Source organism: Muscardinus avellanarius, assembly GCF_963383645.1.
Source record: "Muscardinus avellanarius genome assembly, chromosome: 1".
Taxonomy (NCBI): Eukaryota; Metazoa; Chordata; class Mammalia; order Rodentia; family Gliridae; genus Muscardinus; species Muscardinus avellanarius.
This window is the reverse complement of record NC_137786.1, coordinates 155,512,357-155,519,683: the sequence shown is the minus strand read 5'-3', so window position 1 is coordinate 155,519,683 and position 7,327 is coordinate 155,512,357. Positions and strand designations below refer to the sequence as shown.

Sequence of the window (7,327 nt, the reverse complement as noted above, 5' to 3'; positions counted from 1 at the left end):
TAAAAAAAAAAAAGAACATCAATTGGGCATGATGATGCATACTTGTAATCCCAGTACTTAGGAGGCTGAGACAGTATGATTGCCAGCCAGCTTGGGAAACTTGGCTAGACACTGTCTCAAAAAAAAAAAAAAAAAAAAAAAAAATATATATATATATATATATATATATATATATATATATATATAATAAAAATATATATGTATGGGTTGGTGGGAAGGGAGGGAGAGAAAAAGAGATGAGGGCCCCAAATCCTCGATGTTAGATTTCTTCCTAATGGTAGCCAGCTTTACAAGGAATTTTATATACTGAGACAATTCTTCTCAGAGTTTAACCAATTAAAATAAACTTTCTAGATTCTTCCTAAGCCAGCATTCGCGGCTGGCTTCGAACCTGTGCGAGCCTCCTGTCTCTGCCTCACAAGCGCGGGGATTACAAGCGTGCGCCACCACGCCTGGCCCTCCAGATTCTTTTTAATGAGGTACATGCCTGTAACCTCAGTACTTGGGAGGCTCAGAATGGAAGATTGCAGGTTTGAGGCCAGCCTCAGCAACTTAGCAAGGCCTTTTTTCAAAACCAAAAATAAGGGCTGGAGGTGTAGCTCAGAGGTAGAACACCTTTGGTTCAATCCTTAGTACCATGGGGGTGGGGTGGGAATCATTTTGTTATCAAGTGAAGCAATCTTCCCCCTTCACCCCTTCAGTTCTCAAAGGACTCCTTATGAAGTACTTGGTAAAAAAAGCCTGACAGCTATATTCCACGCTAACAGGTTTCAACACTGCTTACAAATGATAATCTAGTTTACTTTTTTCTGGAGATTCAATCCACGAGAACACAAAAATTGGTCTACTGGGAACCCACCGAAGAAGCTGAAGATACAAAGCCATTAAAAATGACAACGAAATGAATGGCTTCTGATTTCAATTTTAGACCCCATTTTACAAGAACTCATTTCAGAAACATCAGAAAAACACATTTCACCTGTAACTAAGTTCCATACCGAGATCAAAGCAAACCAATAAAACACTTATTCAGTGCATGTGGAATAAAGTATATACTCACCATGAAAGAAAAATTAAAGATGGGCGGCAGCTGAATAGTAGAACCTGCTTGCTTCCTGTGGACCTGGGTTCTAGCCCAGCACTGCGGAAACAAAAATTAAAATACGATCATCTAAGAATGGGACTGCCTCGATCTCACTGTTAATGTCACAAATGCAGAGGAAACTCTTACAACGCAGACACAGTGGGACTATGCCCACATTTTTTTTATTAAAAACTAACAAAACCTGTACAAAAGATGTCCTAAATGATTTATCACTATTAAAGAATAATCTTGAGAGGCATTATCGCCTAGGACCCTCTCTTCCTCTGCCACGACCACGTCCTCTTCCTCTCCCTCCGCCTCGACCTCTTCCTGCAACAGCCTCCCTTTTTTTAGACTTCGCCTTAGGTTCAACATCTGCAAGTAGTGTATCCAGAGGTGAGCTGTCTGGCAGATTAAATACCGGATGCTATTTCCTCGAATACTCAGTGTTTCCAGCTGTACGGGTTCCCTGTTCTTCAGGGTCCTTTTCACAGCCTTCAGATGTGTGTTCATGCTGACATCTACACCTGTAATTGGTCCACGGACCAGTGTTTCATTCTTCAATTCAATGGTTACAGTTTCATGACTCAATTTCATCAAAAACCTCACGAGCTTCATCCTGGCGGCGCTGTCACCTGCGGCCCAAGAACATATAGAACCCGACCACCGAGGACCGAGCGTGGGTTGGATGAATGGCTTTAAGCGTCTGCTGCCACTTATTAGCTTTTTGTTTGTTTGTTTGTTTGTTTGTTTGTTTTGGTGGAACTGGGGTTTCTGGAAACCCTTCTACCTCCAGGGTACACTCCCAGTACGTATATTTATACTTTTTTAAATTTGGAAACAGGGTCTCTTAAGCCAGCGCGGCTGGCTTGGAACCTGCGCCATCCTCCTATCTCAGCCTCCCAAGCGGGGATTACAAGCGTGCGCCACCACGCCCAGCTACTTATTAGGTTTTAAAGTGTTTTTCAAAACCCATCTGTCTTCTATGAAGGAAAATAATTAAATTTTATAGATGGTAATAAAACACAACTCTTGCATATTTTAAGTATTTAATAGTGGTATGAATGCTTATGAATGTATAAAGGTTCAATACTGTATTTTATTTATTACTTTAAAACAGAATAATTGTTCCACATACTTCAACTTGCCCATTGGTGACTTACCCTAAACTAATAACTCAATAAATAAAATGTGAATATTCTTTAATATGTTGGATATATGTATTCAGATACTAAAGCAATAATAAAAAAGCATATTCAATAATCTATTTTTAGTCTTTAAAAACAACACTAAAAAATCCACTGTAATCATCAATTGAGCTGAGAAAAAAGTTCCACCAAAAAAATAATGGGCACTTAGATTCAATAGCAACTTCTTAATGGGAATGAACCTACCATATGAATCAACAATAACACTTCTGGGTTTCTACCCAAAATAATGAAAATCAAACTATTAAACTAATGCATGTGTATCTATGTTTATAGCTGCATAATTCACCATTGCCAAACTATGAAAATAGCCAAGATGCTCATCAACAGATGAATGATTACAAAACTGGTATGTGTACACCATAGAATTTTATTCACCCATAAAAAGAACAAATTTATATAACTTACAGAGAAATTAATAGAACATTATGCTAAGTGAGATTAGTCAGTCACAAAAAGTAAAAAAAATCAGATGTTCTCTCTAATACGAAGAAGCTTGAGAGAAAAGGGTCAAAGGAGAAACTCTATACAAAGGAGGAGAAAGCATAGATGAGCAAATAAAATGAATTAACTTATGGGGCAGGGAGGGGGAAGAGGAAAATTCCCTAATGTTCCATGATGTGCATTCACAAGCATACCAAAGTCCATCAGTAAGCCAAACATGAGAAGGGAGGGAATGGGGTGGAAATTGGGGAAAGGCTAAATGAGTGATGTGTGCATATATGCCTCTACCATCTTGTACATCATTAAGGTGTATGACTACAATGCACCAATAAAAAATTTTTAAAAATAGTAGAAAAGAAAAAATTTCTCAAAAGAAGAAATAAAAATGACTAATAAAAACATGTTTAATATCATTAGCAATCAGAAAAATGAAAACCAAATCTACACTGAGATTCCATTTAACTCCAGTTAGAATGCAATTATCACGAATACACTCAATAACAAATTCTGGGGAGAATGTAGAAAGGAAATAGGAATTCTTAAACACTGTTTGTAGAATTGCAAATTTGTAAAAACACTATGGTGATCAATATGGAGGTTTCTCAAAAGACTAGCAATGAACCACCATATTATTCAGCTATATAACTCCTTGATAACTTTTAAAGTTTTATATATTACTTAATACCAAATAATTAAATATAAAACACTATAATGATATATGCTTATTAATATTTATAGCTACATAATTCACAACAGCCAAATTGTGAAACAAACAGTGACTTTCAACAGATGGACAGATAGAAAATGGGGTATATACACACAATGGAATTACTCAGCCATAAAGAACAGAATTATGTCATTTGCAGAAAAATGTATAAAACTAGAGAATATTATGTTAGTGTATTACATAATGTCAAATGGTTTTTCCACCTTTACCCTGCATTACTCTATAGAATGGAAATTCTATCATTTCCATTTTACTTAATGTTGATCTTTTATATATCTCTGATGAGAACTAGTGCTCATATTGAGACAATCTACATCTATGTTAAAGAAATTTAAATCCTAACTCCAACAAGATAAGCTGAAAGAAGAGGTTGGAAATTTTCCATGTAGGAAGGGTGGCTTAGAGATCTTGTCTTTTTAACAGACCATGCAAAAATGTGTGTCTGGGTATGTGTATGTATATGAATCTAAACCTACATACATTCGCAATAATCAGCCAGAAATTAGCCTAGTTGAAAATGTTAGGAGGCACCACAACAGGCCCTCATTTCTGACACCAATTCTAATTTGAGTATCCTCAAAATCACTCTCATGTTTAATAATTTACTAGAGGAACTCATAAACCTCAGAAAATCCAAGATCCTCATGTATATGGTATGTCACAGTCAAAATGTAGTGATTAAAATTAACAGAAGGAGGACACCGATGTTTAAAAGTTTAAAAGACACTAAGGAACAGAAGCTTCTTGCTATCTTCCTCTGGGGAGCCAAGGAGACAGTGCTTATTTCCCCCAGCAATGACATGTGGAAAAAAATGCTGACTATGTCCAATCAAAGAAACTCACCTGAGAAACAACTGCTATTATTTTCAATAGGGTTAGTTCATGCAGACGTGATGACTATAACATAGATGAATTAAGTCTTCATTTACTCCAGAAATCAAACTGATATCTACCTATGTGGCAGGACTTTTCTTGAGCTTGGAGGTCCTTTACAAGGAGTTGAAAGCAAAGGGCAAGTGTCTTTTACAAAGGCAATTTTAGTCGTCCATTGCATACTTGTACACCAAAGAAATAATACTAACGAAGGATTATTACAAAATTCCAAATCTATGTAATATAGTATTTATAATTTCTGTTTCAAAATTGCAAGTCATATAAAAAGATGATATTGCTTCTAGCACAAAAGGCTTTAACTAGTATGTGCACTAATTTTTAACTTCCAATTGTTTTATATCCAAATAAACTCATAAAAATTTACAAAATTGTGAGTCCAGTCCTACCAAACATAACCTAGACTATCTTTTATTAATTGTGCTTTGGACATTTCAACTAGACTTCATGAAGCCTATTTTACATGAAAGTGTTGAATATCTTATAAAACATGCAGAATATCTGTAATATACCAATAAACACACACACAAATGCTGGCATCACTACATTGTAGAGTATATACATTGTTTACCGTTGTTTTTGTGTGGCTAATAAAACTGTGGACGTCTGTTATTGTCCAGCATGAGAAAGTCTTATATTGCACTTTGCTGGTTCAAGAAAAGATAAAAATTCAAAATGTAAAATATGAAATTTTTGAATATTTATCATATCTGAAAAAATATGAAGTTTAAACAAATATGAAGTTGAAAAATTATAAATTGTAAGTTGGGGATTGTGTACTTCAAGAATAAGACATAATAAAATGATTAAAGATAATTTTTGGTACTGGGAATTTAATCTAGAGGCATTGCATATCTGAGCTACATCCCCAGTTCCTCTTTATTTTTATTTTTGGAAATGATTTCTAAGATATTGAGGTTCTTACTCATTTGCTAAAGCTGGCCTTGTACTTGTGATCCTCCTATATTACCCTCTCAAGTACTGGGATTACAAATATGTGCAACCATGCCTTGCTACATAAACATAATTTTAACTAATATTACATATAGTATATTTTAATATAAAATGAAAAATGGAAATAAATTCAAAAGAAAATTCTGGAAGAGAAAGTTGTAATAAATTATGAATCCATTGGAAGACTCTAACTAATAAAAGTAAAAAAAAAAAAAACTTAAAGACTGCAAAATATCAATCTAAGAAAAAGATAAAAATTGGAAAACTAAACATATCCTCAAATATCTTTAAAAATTAAAATGTCTAATCTACTTATAAGGATAATCTCAGAAAAACAAAGAAATGATATAAAAAAACAAACAAAAATAAAGCAAAAATCCCATATTTGGTGAAAATTTTCAAATTATCAGCTAAAGAACATCAGTGAATCCTAATGAGTCTAATGAGTTTAAAGAGAAAAGTATCGCCGGGCGTGGTGGCGCATGCTTGTAATCCCAGCTCTTGGGAGGCGGAGACAGGAGGATCGCACAGGTTCGAAGCCAGCCGTGCTGGCGTAAGACCCTGTTTCAAAAATATAAAAATAGGCCAAAAAATAAAAATAAATAAAAGCAGCTACATCACAATATTTTTTCTCCTTCTTCTTCTTCTTCTTCTTCTTCTTCTTCTTCTTCTTCTTCTTCTTCTTCTTCTTCTTCTTCTTCTTCTTTTTTTTTTGGTGGTACTGGCGTTCCTGGAAGCTCTTCTACCTCCGGGCTACACTCCCAGACCTCTTTATATTTTATTTGGAAACAGGGTCTCTTAAGCCAGTGCGGCTGGCTTCGAACCTGTGCAATCCTCCTGTCTCCACCTCTCAAGCTTGGGGATTACAAGCGTGCGCCACCATGCCCGGCCTCAATATTGTTTCTAAAAAACTAAAATTAAGTGGAAATCTCATAAGTGCCCAGGAAAAAGACATGTTAAGGGCGTATTATATAGGAAAGTATTTTATTGACTAATTAAAATAGTGGAGTTGGGCGTTGTGGTGTACTTTTGGAATCCCAGCTCTTGGGAGGCTGAAACAGGAGGATCATACACAATTGAAGCCAGCCTCAGCTATTTATTGGGCTCTCAGCAACTTACTGAGACCCTGTTTTCAAATAAAATATAAAATAGGGCTGGGAGTGTAGCCTGAGGATAGAAAACCCCTGGATTCCATCCCCAGTACTACCAAAATAAATAAATAAATAAATAAATAAATAAATAAATAAATAAATAAATAAAATAGTGGAAACCAGGCAATAAGAAAATCAGAATTAGCAAATATTAACAAATATAAAAATTCTTAGTGACTTCTATTCAATTATCCTGTCCATCTGGAAAACAAAGTTCTCTCTTGTCTTGATTTTTTAATTCTCTACTCTTTCTGTTGGTAAAAGAAAGGTTGTAGTACATTTTAAACTGAAATGCATATGCTTTTAAAATAAGAAAAATCAATTTTATTATCATACTTCTTAGATCTCAAATTTATAAATACAATAAATTTGTGTTACTATTGCTACAGTCCATAATCTTATGCACTGTGATTCTGTGTGTCCTGCAAAGTAGTTAGGAAACTTTTTTTTCTTAGATATAGACATTTTAAGTTTCAATTTTATGCAGCAAAAATAAAGTAGGCCACCATCTGCACCATACTGAGACACAGTTCCTGGAATGTCTACAGTCTTAGATAATAAAGCATTGAAACCTTAAAAAAATATAGCGGTTAGTAATTTTAAATTTAAATTACTTTAACAATACATAAAAACTTCTTACCTAGACTAAAGTAGTTTTGAGGAAATTATACATTTGTGTGTTACTTTATACCTATCACTCATGTAAAAATTATAGTCAACATTTATGCACCAAACACAGGTGCAGCTACTTTCATAAAACAAACTCTTTGTGACATTAAGTCACATATAAGTCCCAATACAATAATACTGGAAGACTTCAACAATTCTCTGACACCATTAGACTGATCTTCTAAAGGTCTAAGATGTC

At 34.6% G+C, this 7,327-nt stretch overlaps 1 pseudogene across 1 annotated transcript; it reads right to left on the bottom strand.

Moving 5' to 3' along the window:
• Window positions 1-1,343: 1,343 nt before the first annotated feature.
• LOC308269066 (small nuclear ribonucleoprotein Sm D1-like) lies at window positions 1,344-1,702 on the bottom strand (annotated as a pseudogene). The gene has a single exon. The product of its transcript is annotated as a small nuclear ribonucleoprotein Sm D1-like (transcript).
• Window positions 1,703-7,327: the final 5,625 nt, after the last annotated feature.